General features: G+C 35.0%; 1 protein-coding gene across 2 annotated transcripts in view; it reads left to right on the top strand.

Moving 5' to 3' along the window:
* Positions 1-23454, top strand: part of ZEB1 (zinc finger E-box binding homeobox 1) — a 208867-nt gene that overhangs the window by 51959 nt on the left and 133454 nt on the right. The window lies entirely within an intron of this gene.

Raw genomic sequence — 23454 nt, 5'->3', positions numbered from 1 at the left:
AATTCTTTGAATGCTACAAGTGTGGTTTCCCATGACCATAGTTAGTTTAAATACGATCAGTCACGAAGTGTCTGTTGAAAACTTACTAGCTATCTACCACTTGCTAGTTGAGAATTGATACCATAGTGTTATGGTATCCAAAGAATTATGCCATCATTCTGTTTAGGCCCTAGGAAGACTAGGGCTATGGAAAGAATACTTACACAAGAAGCAGAAAATCTGAGAACTACTTCCTGTTATGCCACATATATCTTAGATATAAGAACCTATTAAAATTATGAGGACACTTAGCATCTCAGTCTCTTTGCTAAATATATGTCATGTATATATATGTGGGTGCATATGCCTATATATGTATGTACACATCTGTATATATCCATCCCAAATTTTTGCACCAAATTGAAATGAAGAGCTAAGAATTCAATAAGTTTTTTAATGTCCCAGTATAACAGAGTAAAAAATTCTGTTCTGCATAATATCTTACATGGTTCCTTCAAATGAAAATACAGTATTGATTTTTATGTATACTTTTTAGGATTTCTCAAATATTCTCACATAAATTACATACTGTTCCAGAACTTCACAAGGGGAATGTAAAATTTCTTTAGTCGGCTTAATTTCAAACTGATTTCCTTGTAAGTGATTAATTTTTTCTAATAAAAAATTTTTAATGGATGCCAAATTATGTTTTTATATCTTTGACTCGTTTTTACAAAAAAAAAAACAAAACAGTTTTAAATAGCTGTAGTGGTCATTCGCAGCTCTGACATTTGCAACATTATTAAGGCATGTCTAGTTCTTTTTTTTTTTTTTAATTTTTTTTCAACGTTTTTATTTATTTTTGGGACAGAGAGAGACAGAGCATGAACGGGGGAGGGGCAGAGAGAGAGGGAGACACAGAATCGGAAACAGGCTCCAGGCTCTAGGCCATCAGCCCAGAGCCTGACGCGGGGCTCAAACTCACGGACCGTGAGATCGTGACCTGGCTGAAGTCGGACGCTTAACCGACTTCGCCACCCAGGCGCCCCAAGGCATGTCTAGTTCTATAGGATTATGAGTTCTCAGGTTAATTTTACTAATTCATTAAAAAGTATAATAAAGCATTTTAAGGGAAAAGAAATAAAGTATAATTTATGTGTACACATACAAACTTGTTTGCTTTACTAAATGATCTCACAGACTCACTTAAACATCATTCCCTCCTGCTAAAGAAGAGAGGACTGGTTGGGAGTGGCTAATTGGAGCACCATGATATTATTTAGCTCTGCATTAGTGTTGTATAGGTCTGTGTCCTGACTGGTATTGAGTTAGGTGAATGTTGGTTAAAAAATGCCATATGTATATATACACGCATGCACACACACGCTAACCATAAGAAGTTGTTTGGTATATTTATTGAACTACTAGGTGCTACTGTGGTCATAATTAGAATAATTTTTCATATAAAAAATCAAAGAATTAAAATTGATGCCATTTTAAACTTAATAGAAGACTTAACACCTATATTGTGAGCTACTTCATTTTAAATGTTAAAATGTTACAAGGATAACATTGAATGGAAACATTTTTTGGACAAGAATAACATTTAAATTTAAAAGTTATTTGGACGAGGGGTCTCTGGGTGGCTTAGTCGGTTAAGTGTCCAACTTCAGTTCAGGTTATGATCTCACTGTTCGTGAGTTGGAGCCCCACGTCAGTCTCTGTGCTGACAGCTCGGAGCCTGGAGCCTGCTTCAGATTCTGTGTCTCCCTCTCTCTCTGCCCATCCCCCTTCTGCTCTGTCTCTATCTCTCTCTCTCTCAAAAATAAATAAACATAAAATAAAAAAAATAAATAAGTTACTTGGAGAAAATATTAAAGCAATCATACGAAAGCAGACTAAAATTTATTTAAAAATAAAATTAACAGAAAAAACTTTTTTGGAGAATTTACTTAACTGTGGTGTCATGTGGAAAAATGTCTTATATATCATTAAGCAATTGTTAAAAATGAAGTCAAGAGCCAGCCAATTTAATAACCTAATTGCTGTGAAAATAAGGCCACAAGTCACAGTCACATCTTAAGCTGTAGAATTCTTTCTGTAAAGGGAGATTAAGTGATGACTGCTGTTCCCTGATGGAAGTGTTCAACGTGGCATGCATAAGGGCTGTACGGAAGTCTTACAAGCTGAAATGTGTTTTTGCCACATTTTACCCAGTAGAAATTCATCTAAAGTTTTAAGAGAAGCATATAAATCCTAATATCCCTGGGGATGTTAAACTTTCATCTGTCACTTACTTGAATACCTGAGTACCTATTTACTAAATATTAAAATACTATGCTTTCACAGTTAGCACAGTGAGACTGTAACATGCTACATCCTGTTACTTAGCTGAGACCAGTCAGTCTCATTCAGAGAAGGAAATATCAATTGGTTAAAGAAGGGGTCATTCCAATAATGGAACAGTGTTTAAAAATGCAGACCCAACTAATATGTACTATTAAAATAAGAAGGCAGCAGCTTGAGTTTTTTGAGATACAAAAGAGGTAAGAAGATACCAAAATAAAATAATTTACCTTGCATTCATTCAGTGTCTCCTACAAAATGTAAATCTTTTGTTTGGGGGGCACAAGTTATTTTACTTTTCTGGAGTTTTGTTTCCGAAAGTATTGTTGGGCTAGAATTAAACATGTTTTTCTGTACAGATACTTATATATCTGTAACAATATGAACAAGTCAGATTAATTTTAATTGTTTCTTTTGAGTATAATTGACCTGCAATGTTACATTAGTTTCAAGTGTACAACATCCTGATTCAACAAGTTTATATACTATGCTGTGCTCACCTCAAGTGTAGCTACCCTCTGTCACCATGCAACACCATTACAATACCATCTACTATATATATTTTTTTAAGAAAAAAAATTTTGGTGACTCAATTGTCTGGGAAATGACCCTTTTTGGAAACCAGAGTGCTCATATTAGCTAAGGCAAACCCTTCCTGGTTGTCAGGTACTCAGAAAAACAAATTCAGTGAGTCAGAACTTATCTTGGCTGAGCGCCTATTGTGTTTAATGGTGGATTTTGTTTTCATTATATGTTATTTTATTGAATATATCAAAAGTTCTATCAGAAATATGCTATTCTGTCTCTCTTACTGATGAGGAAACTGAGGTTCAGAGAGGCTGAGTGACTTTCCCAAGGTTGCACAGCTAGTGTTTAAAGTGGTTTGTAGGCCAAGTAAGGCAAGGTATAGAAAGCATTCATTGCATTTTATAGTTAGAAGACCATTTGATGTTTCCGTGTAGAAGTGGGAGTAAAAGGCTGACTACTTTGGTTTAATGGTGGGTGAGGACCTAGAAAATGATTAAAACAGGTATGGGCAACATTTTGAAGAATTCTGGCTGAGACAGGAAGTAGAGGGCTCAAGTAGGTAATTTGGGATGCAATGGAAAGGTGGAAGGTTTGGAAGACACAGCTGGGGAGTTTGCAGACGGGCAAATGGGAAAAATTAATTTTAAAATGAATCTTTTAAAATGTGGGCACATCTGTTGCAGGACAGGCTGTCCTGTCTTTTGCCTCCTTGCTTTATATAGGTCATGAATGTTTGGTATGTGGAAAGGTAGTAAATAATAGTTCTATTCTTACTTACACTAGAAAATATTTAGCTTACTAGGTGATGTTTCTGGGGGGCTGGATTTTAAGAACTTACTGTAAAAATTTTCAAGCATACACAAAAGAAGAGAGACTAGTGTAATAAATGCCCCCTATCTGTGGCCCAACTTTAACAATTAACCAAATTTTGCCACATTTGCTTCATCTACTTCCTCTTTTTTCCTTAACTGTTTTAAGATAGATCCTGTGTCTTAACTCTTTTTACTTCTACATTTTCCAGTATGCGCTTCTTTAAAGACATTTTTCTTACATAACCAGAATACGTTTCTGACATCAAACAAAATTAACAATAATTATTTATCACCTGATATTATCTCCCTATTCAGTTTCCTCCACTTGTGATTCAAAATGCCATATTACATTTGGGGTGCCAAATGCAAACAAGATCCAGATAGCATTTGGTTGGTAGGACTGCTCTGTAATTAAAATGCCTTTTCTTGGGGCGCCTGGGTGGCTCAGTCGGTTGAGAGTCCGACTTTGGCTCAGGTCATGATCTCACGGTCCGTGAGTTCGAGCCCTGCGTCGGGCTCTGTGCTGGCAGCTCAGAGCCTGGAGCCTGCTTTGTATTCTATGTCTCCCTCTCTCTCTGTCCCTCCGCTGCTCACTCTATGTCTCTCTTTCAAAATAAATAAACATTTAAAAAAATTTAAAAAAAGAATCATTTCAGATATAATTATTACAAATCATAAAAAAGATTATGTATACACTGTATAGACTGGATATGTTAATAGCTTTTAAAAGCTATCCTGTCAGTTCTTCTTCGGTCTCTTATGTTAAAAGAAAAAAAAACAGGGGCGCCTGGGTGGCTTGGTCGGTTAAGCCTCCGACTTCGGCTCAGGTCATGATCTCGCGGTCTGTGAGTTTGAGCCCCGCGTCGGGCTCTGTGCTGACAGCTCAGAGCCTGGAGCCTGTTTCCGATTCTGTGTCTCCCTCTCTCTCTCTGCCCCTCCCCCGTTCATGCTCTGTCTCTCTCTGTCTCAAAAATAAATAAACGTTAAAAAGAATTTTTTTTTAAAAAATAAATAAAATGCCTTTTCTTCCCCACTACCTGTTTGCCTCCCTTTCCCCTTTAACCTCCCTCACCCATTTCCTTCTCTCCTCTTCCCCTTCCTTTCCTGTCCATGACTTATTAAAGAAACTTTGTAAGCTTTCCCATATAATATCCCCATTCTTGATTTTTCTGTCAGCTTCCCCAGTTAACTTATTTCTCTAACCTCTAAATTGCCTGCAAATTAGCAGTTAGCTCAAAATACTTCATTAGATTCAGGCTCAGGTTTTATTTTGATGCTGGATGGAAGGTGGGCAGGAATACTTCAAACATGGGACTTTTTCTTCACACTGCATCACATCAGGGAGCACATAGTGTCTGTCACGCTCTTAGTGATGCTGAAATTGGTCAGTGGTAACAGCCCATTCTCTCCAATGAGAGGTTACCATCAACCTCTCCTCTCATTATTTCATCTCTTGATGATTGTTCTGTGAATCAATTCTATCATTAGGGTTTGCAAGATAATGAATTTTTAATCTGCTACCCCTTCCACATTTATAGTGGAACTTCTATAAAGAAGAAATTTCTCTCGTAAACTGTGGCTTTTGTATTTCCTGACATAGTTCATCCCAGAAAGAAACCTGGGTCTTAAATGCCTAGTTTAATACCAAAGACTAACTTTGGGTACAAGGAGCACATAGCACTTAAGTGCCCATGTAATTGTAGGATTTTTATAGAGCAAAAGTATTTCTTAACGTGATTTTCATGAACATTGTCATTATTAGGATAACACTGTATAATCAACATGTTCAGTGTTGGCCAGATTGGAATTGGGGACCTTTTGCTGCTCCTGTCTGGTCAGATACACTGCTTTGTGTTAATTCATGGATCATTAGTTGAACTTCAAGGAAAAGGAAGCTTTATTAAGTCAGCAAACTAAACAGTATCACCTAGCAGAATAGCAGCATAGGTGGGGATGATTTTATATTTCTACAGTCATAAATTCAAGAGTGAAACAGTCATCATTTTTATTATTAGTTTATTCAGCAATCACCATCAACTTCATTTTTACTTAACACTATCCATGGACAGAACCTGAAGAAGAAGAAATAAAACCAAAATACTTCATTTTTAGATGACTTGATTGGTTAGGAAAATCTATGGCCGTCAGCTTTGAAACCATTTATGAACGATAAAAATTTAATAAAGTATAGAATACACTGTATCTTTACATCAGTAATAATGAAAATAATGGGAAAAGACCCAACTCAGAATTGCAACAAACAAAATATAATACTTAGCAATAAATTTGAGAAAGATGTTAGACCTTTAGAAAGAAATCATTAACATATTAAAAACATTTAAGATGAAATAAATGGAGAGAAACTTTCTGAATCATGAGAATATTGGCAAATTGGCTATAATTTATAGGCTTCTGGGTTTGCTTCTGACTTTCAAGATTCCTAGTGATTTATTTTATAGTGATTCTACAGTGAGGGGAAGTCTCACCCCTACACCCCTACTATGTATCAGAAATCTTTTAAAGCAACAGTCTAAAACAGTGGAGTGATGCAGGGATGATAGGTAACTCAGGTATTACAAGAGACCTCTCTGCCGCCTAGAGATTTAAATATAAACTTTCCTTGACCCTGGCTTCCTGGTCAGTGAGAGTTAAGAGAAATGCCCTTCATCCGTGACTTACTCAAATTTCTGGGCCTGATCAATGCACCTCATGTCTCTTGCTTCTGCTTGGTATGCCACCCTGGTTTCTGCCAGCATCAATACAGTTGTGAAATCAACCCCTTTAACGGTTTCAAACATCTAGCAGCTTGTGAGTTTAGAAACTCTTGAGTAGGTGACAGAACCAACAGATTGTTTTTCTTAGTCTTTGAGCAAAACATTACTGTCCATAACCATGCCCTCCTAACTTAGACACTTTCCTAAATTAATTCAGTTGCTTTCTTAACAGGAATTCTGAAGATTAAGCCTTTCTTTCATTTTGTAAAACATGCATCACTGGAGCATTATTAGGAATCCACAATCAGTTCCATCTACATATAACAACTGAATATATGATAAAATATTCTTTCCTATTGGAGAAGCCACTTAAAGGATATTCACTCAATGGTATTAGATAGTAGTCTTCAGTGGTATAGCTGCAAAACTGATTAGACCAAAAAAAAGAAAAAAATGTTTTCATCCATACTTTATACAGCCATTGGAATTAAGAAGCATAGAAAATACCTTTACATTTCTTATTTGATGCATTAGTGGAACTCACCAAGGTGCAAAGATATACTGGAATATCTAAAAAAAATTGTAGGAAATCTCTACATCAAAAGTTATAAGGAAAATGACAATAGTTTTAACAATTTTATATTATTGCAGAATGTGCTAATTTAGACATCAAGATCCTAATATGTAAATGAGAAAAATATGCCAAGTTAAGAATATGAAAATAAATATGAATAATAAATGCAAGGAAAAATATCTACCCATATGCTTATCACTAAGTCACAAGTTAAAACGACTTTGCACGGTTTTTACTTTGTGTTAAAGGAGCTAAAATTTTTAAAAAGAAATCTAATATTGGCAACATAAACAGTGATACCAGACTCTTTTAGAAAATAATGCCAGGAGTATATGCTGAGAATCACAGCAATGTTCAGATTATTTCACTCAGTAGGAATTTAGGAAATAAATATTGTGCTAATTATAAATCATAGAGAAAAATGCTTTTAGGGACTAATTATAGAACATCAATGTAAAGTATCATGTTACCTTTAAGTAACTATTTTTGAAGACTCTAGAACAACTGTCCAATAGAACTTTCTGTGCTGATGAGAAGTTGTATAATTTGCACTGTCCAATACGGTATCCATTAGCCACATGTAGCCACCGAGCACTTGAAATGTGACTAGGGCAACTGAGGAACTGAAATTTAAATTTTATTTAATACTAATTATGCTTAAATACTCACATAGGTTTAGTGGCCATGGTATTGGACAGTGAAGCTTTAGAAATATGGAGAAATGTTAGGTGAAAATAGTAAGTTTATGTGATGTAATTACAAATAGGTAAATACCTGTATGTACATAAAGAAAGTGATATTTACAATTAAAATATTTATGTTAGGATTGAAGGAAATGGGTGATTTTTTTTAAACGCTGATTAAAAGATCAGGTGAAAATAATAAAGCATTCCAGCACTGTGCTACTCAATATGGTAGCCACTAGCCTGATGTGGCAATTTTAATTTAAATTGAGTAAAATTAAGAAGCCAGTTCTTCAGTCACACTAGCCACATTTCAAGTGTTTGATAGCACACATGGCTAACGTTTACCACTTAGAGGAGATACAGAACATTTCTAGCATTGCAGAAAATTCTGTCCTATCGTTCTACAGAACTGATAAAAGGAACGTACCGGAACAAGTCATTGATTATGTATTAGTAATTTCCGTGGGCATAGATGAATTAAAACTGCTATCACTTTTTTTTCTTTTCAAAATTTTATTTAAATATAGTAAATATATAGTCTAATATTGGTTCCAGGAGTAGAATTTAGTGATTTACCACCTAATAGCACCCAGTGCTCATCATCATAAGTGCCCTCCTTAATGCCCATCACCCATTTAGCCCATTCCCCCACACCTGCCTCCTTCAGTCCTCAGTTTGTTCTCTAATTTTACTAGTCTGTATGGTTTGCTTCCCTCTCTCTTTTTTTCCCCTTCCCATTTGTTCCTCTGTTTTGTTTCTTAAATTCCACATACGAATGAAGACCGTACACCCGTAACTTTGATCAGTATTCGGTAAAGTATGGACTGAAAACCAGTCCTGATTATACCAGCCCATGATTAAATGCTTACTCTCAATTGTGTACTTGTTTAGAAACTTTTATAGCAATAATGTGATAGTTCTCTGTGATCCAAGAACATCACCTGTCTTAATCTCATTGAATGTTAGATTGATCTGGTTATCAGTGAAGCTGCCTGTAGAGTTCTGTGTAGTAAGATCCGAGTATTAGTTGTGAGCAGTAATCTATGGGCATGGGTCCACCCACAATGAGAATTAAAACAGTTCTTTACTGCAGGCAGTCTGAGAAACATTGGTAAAGATGAAGCAGAGAAGGTGGGTTGCTCAGGGGAGTTTTGTAAAGAGCTTAAATTGGTTGTTAGTATAGTTTAATATACACTTGCAAGTGAGATTAAAAATTGAACACTACATCTCTGATTGTGATAAGCTTAGACTTCATCCTTCGTGCTAGTAGAAATAAGGCAAGTGATTCATTCTTCAACAGTGTAAATAAGGATTTTAAAGGAGTTCCTCCTAGTCAGTGCCTCTATTTGGGGAACTTGTTTCCTGTTTTCCTCCTGGGGGTGGTGGGGATTCAACCAGCTAGCACAATCTTTGCCTTTTGGCAAAATTTCCAACTTCATATTTTCCTTTACCCCTTCTAAACTCCTTTTGGCATATTGTTATGCTTAGTTCTTTGTAACTTTTTTCATCTCTTTCCCACAAAGTTAGTTTCAAAGGCTTACAAAATGTCCAAAACGAGAAAATTGTTTTAAACTAAGTGAACTTCTAAAGTTTTGTTTTAAAATTTCCTTTTTTCACACTTAAGCTTGATTGATTCCCTGACATAAGATATTAAACTGAATTATTTGTGAAATGTGGAAAGCTTTTTATTACTATAATTAAGGCATAATCTGTCAGCTAAAGCATTGTTTTAATGATACAGGGTAAGCATAATCCTGGATTTACTACCTGATTTCTTATTGTGGTTTTGGTTGTACACTAAATGGCTGCCTATTCCCTGAAATGAAGTGCCCCATATGGGCTGTCCAGTTTGTTTTGAGGACCAGTTCTACATTTGTAGAATTTGGGGTCAAATGGAATCAAGTACTCTGTGATAGTTGTTCGCCTGATTCCTAGTGACCTTGCATTTTGGAATAAAACACATATGCATACTCAGTCCTTCATCGATACAATTGATTCATCTGTTACTGATTTTAGCATTTCTTCCTTTTCTTCCTAATTTATCAGTTTGGAAAGAGTTAGAAAACACTTGAAGGAAATCAATCTCTGTTTTTAATAACAGTCTATAAGTTACAGAAAAAGAAAGTGTTCAGCATTTCTTGTTTAAATTTTGAGTTTTCTGAGACATATTTACTTAAAATATATATGACTATCATACTGAAAGAGTGGCATCTTCTGATTTCATTTTAATATTATGATAATGATTTGCTTTACTTAGGCACAATTATAGATATGGATAACCATATTATCACTTGGGTTATCTTCAAAAGATTAAATAAATACATTAAGAAATATATTAATAATATATATTAATATTATTATTCCGTTTGATATTTGGCAATATATTTTTAAGGTACAGTGTGCGATTTCCTGATCTGAACAAAATATCCCATTTCTTTTTAGGAGTTTGGGTTATAGTAATCAATTTACAGCATTTTCTCCTAAATGTATTAAGGTGCAACATTTTAAAAACATTATGTTCTTAAGTTATTTGATATGTAATTAGGGGTTTATGTTGCTAATATTATTTTTATATAACACATTTCTGATTCTTCAGAATAGTTGTAGGCTTCTAATTGTTTTATGCAAGTTTCAACCTTGAGAATGTTGACTAATTGGTTAATATTCTTTCTATTCAAAATTTTTTAGCGCTTATTATGTTTTAGGAACTATTTAATAAGGTTCTTCAAATAATCAGTGTTTTTTAAAAAAAGCCAAAACCCTTTTCCTCTGGGAGCTTACATTCTCGTAGATTGCTTCATATATGATTCTGTGGCATTTAATACCAACGGCTAGTTTTCTGTTGTCAGGAAATGCATTATGTCATTATTAGGTAATATAGAGGTATAGAAGAAGGGTAAAATTCCTTCTAGTTTAATGAGTCTGATTCATTGTTCTTCAGTGAATTTAGTTTTATTTATTTTAATGGAACTTATATAACTATGATCATTTGGCAGCCCAGAATTTTTCTGTATTTTTCTCAACTTCCCAACTGGTAGTTCAGTACTGGGGTAGAAATTAAAGTACCCACTTAAGGTTTTGGGTTTATGGAGTGATGTTTGAAGCATGAAATATTCTTTAGGGAAGATACTCCTTTTTTTTGAAAGAAGGGAATGTGGTTTTGGAATACTCATGATTTTTTATCTCATTTATTTTTTTCAGAATCTCAATTTTGTAGCACAGGTAGATAAACTTGAACCAAATGGTATGATCTCAGTATAATATTTTACTCTTCTCTCCTCCTTCAGGAAAATCTTTAACTTCCACCACAAGAAGATTAAAAAGAGGTCCCTCCTGCACCAAGAAAGATCTGCAGATCTTTTTCAGTGTTCTTGGAGGTGTGGGGTGTGAGAACTTGATCAGTTTGTGCAACCACCTTGTTCTCTAAAGGTAAGCACTGTGTAGTGAGTGCACACTCATGGGCCCACGCTCCTAATGCAGGTCTGGTTTTGGAATGCTCCATTGAGGGTTTGAGGCCATCAGACTGCCTCGTAGAAGGATGGCCTAGGCAGCCACTTGTGGGCAAGACGTCACACACATCCATCAAGAGATGGTTTTCCTTGGTTAGAAGTAAAGCATGTCCTAGAGATGTATGGGTGTATTTTTTGTTTATTTTTTTAAAAAATCCCAATTACAGTAAAATTTGTGTCCAGTTCAGCCTGCATTTAAATCAGTTTAATAACTGCTGTGGTTGATCCCTCATCAAGAACTCTTCTTGGTTATCTTGAGATTTACATTTAAGAATTTTGAAGCAATGATAGCCTTTAAGCATTCTGGTGACTTAATAGATTAAATTGATAAAACCTGCTCTGAAGAGTTGCTTTTTCATGATCTTTTTGAAACGATCTCTTAACCTTTACTTCAGAGAAGGTCCTTTAATTTAAAAATTAAAATACAATTTTTAAATCTTGTATTAAGCTTCAGAAAATATGGAAGCAAAGATCTTCTTAATCTTTAATAAGCATATGAACATAAAATTGCTGATCCTAATTGAAAAAAAATTACTTTTAAAATCAGCAGCTTTCTTCCTAGCTTGCACCTTTTTCCTGTCTTTAGGAAATGAAGGCATATACATTGGTTCCATGAGGGAAACCTCACAAAGGATAAATAAATTAATGTCTCACCTTTACTTCTAATCTCTAATACCAGAAAACTTTATTGGTCTATTGTACAATGTATTGATGCCTCTCAGAAAGACCAGTCCTAAATAAAATTGTCATTTGAATACCATGCATTGACTATGAAGGAGAACCAGAGAATGTCTATCTTCAAAATGTCAAGATTAAAGTAGGTTAATATTAAATAATAATTTTGGCTGTCACCAAGAGACTAAACGTCTAGCAAAACATTTCAGATTACAGTCACTGGATACTATGGTATCGACAGTGAGGATTTAAAGTGCTGGTGAAGACATTAATTGGTCCATATCTAGTTTTATTCATTATTTTTTCCTTAAAGCTTTTAAAGTGATCTTGGAAGCCTTAGTTCTGAAAGATATGTACTATTCATGAAGCACTTAAGTTTGGGAAAAATCTGCTGATTTTTGTCTGGCAGCCTTCTCTTTGGTTTATGATAAATTTATCGCCTTTTGAAAATACTTGTTCTTCCTATATATGAATAATAAAAGATATTAAGGAGGGAAACAACCTTTGTTTTTGCTGTTAGAATGGGGAAAAAAATGCAACAGAGACCTTTTTTGAAAAAGACTTGAGATCCAGTTTACTGTTTTATATGAAAATAGTTGAGGAATTAGAATTAGTCTTGCTTATTGTAACTATAGGCAGCTTTAAAAGATTTAAATCTTCAAAGTAGATATGGGTTTTATAGTGAAGAAATATATATTACTGAGTATTTGGAGATAATCTCTCTATATAATTATTTTTGAATTTTTATTTGTGAGAGCATGTTAAATATTTTTAACCTTTAAAATAGCACGGAACAGAATAGACAAATGCATTAAGTCTGAGACAGTTGAGAAAAAAATTTGAATTAAAAGTCAAACAAACTGAAAATATAAGGTGGGATACAAGAATAAATAAACAGGTTACTATTTGTTACCTAAAATAAAACTTTATTAGAACTAAAAATTTTTAATCTAAAAAGCACCCCCTTCTTTTTAAAAGTGAGCTTTGTCTTAAACAATAGTACTGGCAATATATTTGTAAAAAGAAAAATTTATTTCAACATATTAGAATTGGTGTTCAAATTTCAAACCAGTTATGTAGCAGGAATATATAAAATTGGGACCAATGAGGAACTTGTCTTCTGTATCTAAAGTATGAAAAATAGGATCTTTTCCTAACAACTCTTATTAATATCACCTCAATTCATATTAGGCAACAAAATAAACTGTTGTTCTTTGATTTTGATGATATATAGGAGTGAAAACCCAACCCAACATTATTGACACTAAGGAATTCTTCTACTGGAATTGGAACTAGAATTTGGGAGATTTTATTTGTATGTATACATACATATACTTACTCTTACACATACATACACACTAGTGTTTATTTCTCCTTTTGAATTCTGTAAGAATGATTTGTCAAGATAAGATTTCTGATTTGTCTTTCACTAGTATTTTGATGCCATGTTTTTGTTTGTTTTTAATTAAAGAGTAGTCCCTACTAGAAATTTGGTTTCTTTGGTATGATCATGCTCCCTGTCTAACAGCTAAAGGGAGGTGAGAGAGCCCTCCTTACCAATATTGATTTTCTAGACCAGCACTGTTCAATAAAAATATAAGCCACAAATACAAACTACATGTATAATTCCAAGGGTTTTTTGTAGTCGCATTAAAAAAGTAAAAAGAAACAGGCAAAATTAATTTTAATCACATTTAATTTAACCTAATATATCTAAAATATTCCTTCAACATGTCATCAGTATAAAAACTTGAGGTGTTTTACTTTTATTCAATTAAGTATTCAAAATCTGATGTGTATTTTACACTTACAGAAAATTTTGTGTTGAACTAGGCACATTTCAAGTGCTCAATAGCCACATGTAACTAGTAGCTACTGTATGAGGCAGTGCGGATCTACACCAAGAATGGATCGTCCATTTTAGCATCATCCACGATGAATTCCATTGGGTAACTCCGTAAGCTCCCCTGGTTTAGAGTTTCTGGATTTAACAGAAGACCAAAAAAAAAAAAAAAAAAAAAAAAAAAAAAAAAAAAAATCAAAAACAAAACAAGGTGCCTAGTTTAATTTAAATTTCAGGTAAATAACAAATAATTGTTTAGTGTAATTGTGACCCATGCTGTATTTTGGACATGCTTAGAAAAACATTGCTTATTTGAAACACAGATTTAACTGAGTGTCCCGTATTTTATCTGGCAATCCTACCCTGGTTTAACTGAATGGAAGACGTCATCAGGCTTCCTAGATACTTGTTGGACTAGAGGATAGAGAATCTCTTCCTCTGTGGAGAATTTTGATAACCCTCCAAAAATCAGTATGCAAACCAGAAACTATATATAGCCAATTCTTCCTCATTCTCTAAGATGTTTAAGACAGAAGATGGACTTGTATCACAGAGGCTCAGTTATCATGTATTTAAATATTTTAAATCTAAATTATTACATTAAGTGTTAAGGTTTATAGTTACTTACTTGAGCTTCCAAAATAGAAACTATCTAAGAGCATATTACTAGTATCACATCTTATGAAAAACAGTTCGCCCTTGGTGACTGTCTCAGCAGTTTTCAGGGTCCTGGCTATTTCAAGTTATTTCCCTACTATTGGTAACCACTGCAGCTGTCACATTGTCTCAAGTTGGCAAGCACTGGCTCAAAATAGTAGGTTGCCAAGTGCCAGGATAAGTTTTATTTTACATTGCAAGTATTTAAGTACTTGTAATTCTGTGCTTTGGTGTTGATCATTAGACCCTGACCCAGTCAACATCCAGTCAGGTCTTAAACCATTATCTCTCATTCATACTAAGGTCTTTTACAGAGGAACAGCTTTCCATTCTTATTTTTTAACATTCAGTACCGTTTTGAAGCAAGTAACAACTTCTTTAGTAGTAAGTAGATCTTATCCCTCTTAACCTCTAGAAAGGAGACCATTTATAATTCGTGTTCTCTAAGGACAGTAATTACACCAGCTCCACACTCCCTCTCAGGGGAACACTTGCCTTCAGGAGGTGAATAACTTTAGGTGACAGGTCTGCTTCATTACCAGCCAGGCAGGTAAGATCCAACTGCCAGTGCGGTTTGGCAGTTTAACAGTTCAGTTTAAGCTATGGCGCATTCCAAATCCATTCATGCTTAGGAGAATGTACCCAAGAGTGTGGATATGTTTATAATTACTGCATTTCCTTCAGAGAACAAGAATTACAGGTAAGGCTTGGTGTTTTTTTTGGTTTTGGTTTCTTTTTTTGCAGTGATCCAAAAATTATTTTTATGTAAGAAATTTAAGAATATGAAGGTATTACTCTTTCCTCAAAACAGTCACCAAAAAAAATCTCAAACATAGCCTATATTATATAACAGTTTTCTTCCTCACTCTAAGAAGGAATTGAACCTGGAAAGGAGGGGAGGTAGGAGGAGACAACTTATTGTCATTTGAAAGCTGTGAATATCACACGTTGCATGTCTAGAAATATCCTAGGTTTATGTAAGAATCTTATTTTGCCTAACTTTTAGTGTCTAAGGTATGAATTATTTTGTCAAATTAACACCTACATCTATATATAGCTCAGGTGTTCAGCCTTTCTGAGCTAATATCTTTACCAGCAGTGAGTAAATTAATGAATTGTGTTTGGGTTTTCACTTTTATTCTCACTGACTTCTTTTGTTTAAAGGCTTTAACCTCATTTCTGAAACCAAAATTTAAAGCTGCAAAATACCTTAAAATCTAACGCCTTTTTTACCCCATGATGGATGAGCTTTAGAGGGTCTGTGAATCCCCTGAAATTAACAATAAAATTTTGTACGTATGTGTTTTTTGCTGGGAAGAGTGTACATAATTTTCATCATAATCTCGAAGGGCTTTGCAACACTGATCGAGTCTAACATCATCACTTTACTGATAAACTGAATTTCAAAGGATGTGAATTATTTGCCTTCTCATTTGAAATTTAATACTTGTAAAAAACTAAAGTTCATTTCTAGAAAACACTGTATTTGTTTTTAGAAGGAAAAAGCTTTAACTTGAATTAAGTAAACTTGAGAATACCAGCCTAAATGAGAGCAGGTAATTTGCCACTAGTTTCTTGCATTCTACCCTTTGACTGGAATCTTTATCAGTTGTATAAAAGTGGCCCCTCAGTAAAGTATGTGATAAATTCTTGAAAGTCAGGGAAGGAAAAAGTGAATTATCTATTATAATTTGAGATCCTATTTTTTTCTCTTTTCAAATTATTTGTTCAAAGAGAGTGATAACTAAAACTCAAGAAAATAGGTGAATAATGTGATTTTGAGAGTCTTAAAGCAGTTAATTGCTTTTATAAACATCACATTGAGCTTTGTTGGGACTCCTGGTCCTGAAGCCTAGTTAGATTCTACAATAGACTATATACTTCAAGTGGGTTTTCAGTGATAGAGTATTTTAAGTTCATTCTTTTTTATCGAAGATATTTTTATTAATATACTAGTACTTTAGAAGTAGTAAGTAAGCAAGTTCCAAATTAATGAAGGAAACCACTACTTGTTTCTCAAAATAAAGGAAATGCCATTTTTTTACCTTTCTTTTTTTTCCTGATACTGGTCAGGAAAGTCTGCCTCATTCAAGATTTAATGAATTTATTTGAGAGATGATACACAGAAACCAGTTATTTCTCAAAAGGGGCAAAAAAGAATAAGACAACTTAGGTCACTACCTACATTTTTAATTTAAATTTAATGATACTTCAAGATTCTAAAATGCATAATATATAAAGCTCACAATAGAAAATGGCACAAATTTCTGAAATAGACTACAATTTTATCTCCCCCCCACCCCCCTTTGAGCACTGTCACTCAAGGTGATAATCACTTACGCTCTTCTGCCTTTGTGGAAGGTAACTTTTTAAGTGAGCCAGATTTTATCCAGGAAGAACAGTTCATATATGCCACCCAGTAGGCCACCTATGTTGCTTTCTATGGGTAATTCTAACAAACAAAAGTTATATTTTTACTTTTCATTCATCAAATATTTTGTGTTTAAAATAGAAAAGCTTAAATTCTTCTTAGGAACATTTACAAATATTTAGAAATAGTTTCTTTTTTTTTTTTTATTTGAGGTAGACTGATTTTAAATATTGCCTTTGCATTCAAAGAAATTGGAACAATTAATTGACCTATTCACACAATTCATTACATCAGTGGTGGAGCTTTGGTTTACACAGCATATTAAAAATAATCCAACATCTGGGTGCCTGTGTGGCTCAGTTAAGCGTCCAACTTCAGCTCAGGTCATGATATCAATGGTTCATGAGTTCAAGCCCTGTGTCGGGCTCTGTGCTGACAACTCAGAGCCTGGAGCCTGGTTCAGATTTTGTATCTCCCTCTTTCTCTGCCCTTCCCCTGTTCATACTCTGTCTCTTTCTCTCTCAAAAATACATAAACATTAAAAAAATTTAATCAACACCTGAACATAGATCAGTAGAAATTATTAATGATCAATTTTATTAACATAGATTATTTATTTATTTATTTATTTATTTATTTATAAAATAATAGTAGTTTCAAAGAAACCAGAACTGTTAAAAGTGACTTCTCTCTGTGTGCCTACATGCATGCTTATATTTTTCTGGGTATAAACAATTTAGCATTTAACTCTTTATTTTCAGTTCATGTATCAAAAACTCTTAGCCGTTTCACTCTTTATACTGTAGTACGTAGACTTTGAAACTTTGCCGCAACTGCCCTCCATGTTCTTATGTAGGAAATAAATGTATTCAATCAGTCATCAAATATATAGAGAACTTGAGAATAGAATGGTAAATAAGACATTGTCTGTGCTCATAGTATCTACAGTTTCCTAAAGATGTGTGATGGAGTGGTATAGAGGGAGGATAGAGGGGATTCTAACCTAATCCACGGCTCCCGAGAAGACTTCTTTGCCAAAATGAAATTTTAACTGAACCAGAGGCATTATTAGGAGTTAGTGAAAGAAAATGAGAAGGCAGAATAAGCATATGTGAAAGCCCTGAAGGAAAAAATAAACAAGACACACTGAAGACAAAAGACTTCTAGAGAGAGGGAGAGACGAGACTGTATAGAAAAGTATCTTTAAAGATACTTGGCCTTTGGGCTTTAGCAAGAGCAGTGGGAAGACATTGAACATCATAGTTTATTTTTTCTAAAGCTTATTATGAAAGCCTGATAACACAGCTTTTCATGAGCATAAGTGTATAACCTATGTGACCATCACCCAGAAGAAGAAACAGAACATCATCAGCATCCCAGAAATTCCCTTTCATCTTTCCTTCCAGTCAGTCTTGCCCCCCACCCACCGAGGACACCTCTCACCTGACTTCTTTAACTGCATAGATGCTATCGCTTATATTGTACTTTATGTAAATGGGGACTCGAGTATATGCTCATTTCATATGAATGAAAGAAGGAAAACACAACATTCTGATTTTGAGAGTCACCCATATTGTTGATTATGGTTGCTGATCAGTCTCATGGCTGTATGTTGTATCATATGAATGTACCATGAGATTTGTTATATCTGCCCAGTGCAGGATAGAAAAATGTGAAGTCAGCAAGTTTCACAGTTAAGTCCGGGGGAAAGATAATGGGGTTTGAGCTAGTGTGGTGACAAGTGAGGATGAATAGAAGTGGGCATGTTAGAGATTTATGAGTTAGAATTTATAGGGCATGGTGATTAATTAGATGAGGGGATGAGGAATACAAAGGCACCAAGGATGACCCATAGGTTTCTGGCTTGATCAGAAGTGGATGGTGGTACCCTTTAAGTCCAAACACTGGAAAGGGATGGATTGTTGTATGAGTTTTAGTGATAGAGGGGGATAATGAATTTAGCATCCAGTATGTTTGAGGTACCTGTGAAGCATTGCACAATTTGTGCAACTAAAGAACTGTTTACTAACTGAATGAATGCATGACTTGACATTCATTAATAACAGTGTGCTAACAGAGTTCTACCTGGGGAGGGTTGTAAACCTATCTCTTCTTCACCTATAAATCTCATCAGATGCTCTTCCTAATGTTTGTAGGAGTGGTTTCATCAAGTGTTATTCTTTTCATATATTTTCCTATATAGTGTATTTCCCCTAAAGTACTGCTGACTTAATATGCATGCAGAATCGCACCTTCCCATATACATCGTGATGCCTTCATACTTTAAAAAATGTGTTTCAGTCCTTTCAGTCTTGGATTAGTGCACAATAGCCACACTGTAAAGTGAGTTTAATTATATGAAATGATCCACCTACTTACTTGGCAAGACTTAAAGTGACTGAAATAAATGTTCATTAAATTTTGGTAGGGGAAAGGAAAGAAACATAAGAATGAGGTAGAACCTGAAGCCTGAGTTGGAGCCTAGGCAGGGAACCATAGAGAGAACCCTGGGTGTTAGGGAGTAGGATAAAAGTCCCTGATCTTAAAGGGATGGAATCCCAATGGGGTCGGATAGGAACTATGAATGAGGAACTCTGCCTCCTTTAACAGTGCTGCCTGGGACTGTTTGCGCCCATGGGAAATTTTATGGGAAGAGGAATAATAGGTATGACACTGAATTAAGCAAATGCTGGCACTAGTGGAATACTTAACAGACTTGGTAGTTTACCCAGTTTACACCAGTCACTTATGATTTAGTGTTGTGTTTAGCCCACAAAATTTGAACTAAAATCAAGGCATTTTATCATGTCCATGAAAAAAAACAGTAAGTAGTCATGGTCATGATTTTCAGTTTACAGAGTTTTACCTAGCTTTAGGTCCTGTCACTGACCAGGTAGTACAGTTCTTAAAATTAAATTCCTCCATTTCATTTCCTGGAGAGGGGGTGGGGGAGAGAGAGAGAGAGAGAGAGAGAGAGAGAGAGAGAGAGAGAGTGTGTGTGTGTGTGTTTGGTTTGTTTGTTTTCAAATTTTTGCCAAATGAACATTTACATAGTGAAACCAAACCAGTACTTTCTGAAACCACTGAATTTAATTCACTCATTCACAATACATTTATGAAGTATATTCCATATTTGTAATAGTTTCGTGGTCTAGGGTAATGATGCAAAGAAGTGTTTGTGCCTGTTTTTATTGGCACTGTAGTTGGGAGCCTCAGAACATACAAATCATTGTGATGATACAAATTATTATCAGATTACCTGAATAGTGTTGTAAAAGCAGTGAATTCAGGGGAAAGAAGATAGAGGCTGTGATCTACTAGGAAAAATGACAGAGGTGGTAGAATTTAATCTGGGTCCTGATGGGTAAGTAGGGTTTGAACAGGTATGGCAAAGAGCACTGTAGGGAAGGGTGCTGTCATGAGAAAAGTGCAGAAACAGATATGACACATATTGGGCCCAGTGAGAAACTGGTCAGACTGCAGGAGAAGAGAACACAAGCTGGTGTGTGGACAGAAAAGTTTCATTGAAACTTTATCAAGCATGGATTCTTGTCTTGATTTTTAGATTATGTAAGTATACTTTTATTTCTCATTATTTGGTAATTATTTAGTTTTCACTTGTCATCATGTGGTAATTACTTAGATTTTTATCTTTTTAGAAACCTCACGTGAGATTACCTGCAGGAGCAAAGTGATTGTGCTTTTAAAAAGTTGAGAGAGGGGCGCCTGGGTGGCGCAGTCGGTTAAGCGTCCGACTTCGGCCAGGTCACGATCTCGCGGTCCGTGAGTTCGAGCCCCGCGTCAGGCTCTGGGCTGATGGCTCAGAGCCTGGAGCCTGTTTCCGATTCTGTGTCACCCTCTCTCTCTGCCCCTCGCCCGTTCATGCTCTGTCTCTCTCTGTCCCAAAAATAAATAAACGTTGAAAAAAAAAATTAAAAAAAATAAAAAGTTGAGAGAATCCTGGGGCACCTGGGTGGCTCAGTGGGTTAAGGGGCCAACTTTGGCTCAGGTCATGATCTCGTGGTCCATGAGTTCGAGCCCCACATCGGGCTCTGTGCTGACAGCCCGGAGCCCGGAGCCCGCTTCTATTTCTGTGTCTCCCTTTCTCTATGCCCCTCCCCCTTTCATGCTCTGTCTCTCTCTGCCTTTCAAAAATGAATAAATGTTAAAAAAAAAAAACTTAAGAGACTCTTCATCTGGGATCTATGGCTTGGCTTCAGGGAGTCTGGATCTTTCTAAAATTAAGACAGAATTTGGAGTATCCCTTTTCTGGAGGAAGGGTCCATTACCTTTATCAGAATCTGAAAGGGTCTGACAATAGAAAAGAATTTGCTCTCCTGACTTAAAATCTTTTTAATCTAACTGCTTTGTATATACATATTTTTAATATAAGAAATAACAATAGGGAAATGAAAACATTAAATGTTATTGGATATTTTTCTTTCACTGTTTACTGGTACAGTATTTAAGAGATAAATAGTTGCAATTGGATTGCAAAATTGGATTAAGTTGCAGAATTGGATTAAAAAGTATATCACTTGGATTGATTACATAATAGAGATGGTGGCTACTTTACATATTTCATGGTTTTCAGTAAAAGAACTAACTTGTTTTTTTAGATATAAGCATATTGCTAAGCCTGCTATTTCAAGAAAAACCTTCTTATTTTCGGAAAAAAAAATATATCTCCTTTCTACAGAATATAAAGCACTTTAAATAAATGTCCAACTTTAATCCTGAGATATGACTCACCTGGATCATATCTAATCTTTTGTACAGCAGTTTAAAGCAAGAGTCAATGAATTATAACCCATGGGCCAAGTCTAGTCCTTGGCCTGTTTTTATATGGCCTGCAAGCTAAGAATTCTTCTTACATTTGAAAATCATTAACAAAAAGGATTGTGAAGGATTAGGATTGTGACAAAGAAGAAGACAACTCAACAGAGACTGTATGTAGCCCTCAAAGCCTAAGGTATTTACTATTTGGCCTTTGGTTTTCTTGCCAACCCTTGGTGTAAAAGTAGTTCCGTTTTTAAGCTCTTCCAAATACATGTGGATATTTTTGGAATTGGGCATATGTTTGTGTAATTCAAGCAAAGTTGATTAGGTAAAATAATTTTATTTTTCATATAGGGTATTTAGCTAATAGTTCAGCTTACTGAATTCTGCAGTGAAAGTATATGAACAAAATGTGGATTTAGTAATCCATTTCAGAGGACTGTGTGAATATAAAAGGAGATTTTATTCTTTGAATGAATAGTGCAGTAACCACTATACAGATCAGTTGATAGATATCAAAATATGATCTTTAACATAAAAATATAATCCTTACTTTTGAAGATACCACTTACCTAAAGCAAGTATATTGTAAAAAGGCAAAAGAAAATACACATTTAATTGATAAAGTGTTGAGCAAGGAGGTTGCTAAAAAATATATTATTCATTGCTTTATTCAATATTTATACTTATTTTTGGAACTGTTAAATATATTTTTGACTTTTTAATTATATTATTACTAATGTATGAGATACTGTGATTCTTTTAGATAAATATTGAAATATTATTAATGGAAAATTATTATATATCATAGTTAAATGAGTCTCAAAACAATAGGGCAATTCTGATTTCTTTCTCCTGCATTATTAATTTTTCCTTCACTACTAGATCTTTTTCATCAATATACAAATAATACTGGATTTTTTTCTCCCCATTTTTTAAAAAAGTTCTTGTTTCCACTTCTCTCTCTGTTACTGTGTACAGCTAATCTCTTTGAAAGAGTTGTCTGTGCTCTGAGTTCATTTTCTGTAACCCCTGCCACTGTACCAAAATTGCCTGTTACTGACCAGCACACTTCTCTGTCCTCCTCTTACTCAACCTACCTGGCAGCAGCATTGAACACTTTATTTGGGTTTCAGTTTTTCCACGTTCCTAATTTTTCTTCCTACTTCTCTGGTTGCTACTTTCAGTCTCTTCTGCTGATCCCTACTTTCCAACCTCTAAATTGATAGAATTGGTAGTGCTCTGAGTTCCAGCCCTGCATCGGGCTCTGTGCTGACAGCTCAGAGCCTGGAGCCTGCTTCTGATTCTGTGTTCCTTCTCTCTGCTCTCCCAGGCTCATTCCCTCCCTCCCTCTCTCTCTCTCTCTCTCTCTCAAAAATAAATAAACATAAAAGAAATTTTGTAAATGACCATCCATTTGCTGATGAGCAGAACTCATTTAATGTTCTCAAAATGTAATGTAGTAAACTGAATTTCTTATCTTCTCTGCCCCCACCAAGACTTCCTCCCAAGTTTTCCCCATCTCAGTAAATTGCAGTTGTGTTCTTTTGATCAACCTTGATGTCATCCTTGATTTGTAGCTTTCTTTCATCCATGTCTGATAAATCCGCACATCTCTGTCATCATATTCTCTTGTCTGTGCCCTAATATATACTCCGAATTCAGTACTGATCACCATTTCCACTGCTATATCTATGATCGACGTCATCTTTACATCTTGTCCATATTCTTACAAAAGCCTCCTATGATTGGTCTTCCTGTCTTTGCCCTTGATTTACTTCAATCAGTTCTTAATACAGCAGGTAGAATAATTACATTAAAATATAGGTCTTATTATGTCACTCCTTGAGGGAAACCCTCCATCAACTTCTCATTTCAATCAATAAAAGCCAGAGTCCAAGAGATGGTCTACCATGGCTCTATCCTCCGGACCCCTGTTATTCCCAGATACCAGCTATTTTTCTCCCCCGACTCACTTTTC

This window comes from Herpailurus yagouaroundi, unplaced genomic scaffold, assembly GCF_014898765.1.
Source record: "Herpailurus yagouaroundi ecotype Mexico unplaced genomic scaffold, PumYag 203, whole genome shotgun sequence".
Taxonomy (NCBI): domain Eukaryota; kingdom Metazoa; phylum Chordata; class Mammalia; order Carnivora; family Felidae; genus Herpailurus; species Herpailurus yagouaroundi.
Note: the sequence above shows the minus strand (reverse complement) of the source record. Positions and strands in the feature narration are given on the sequence as shown.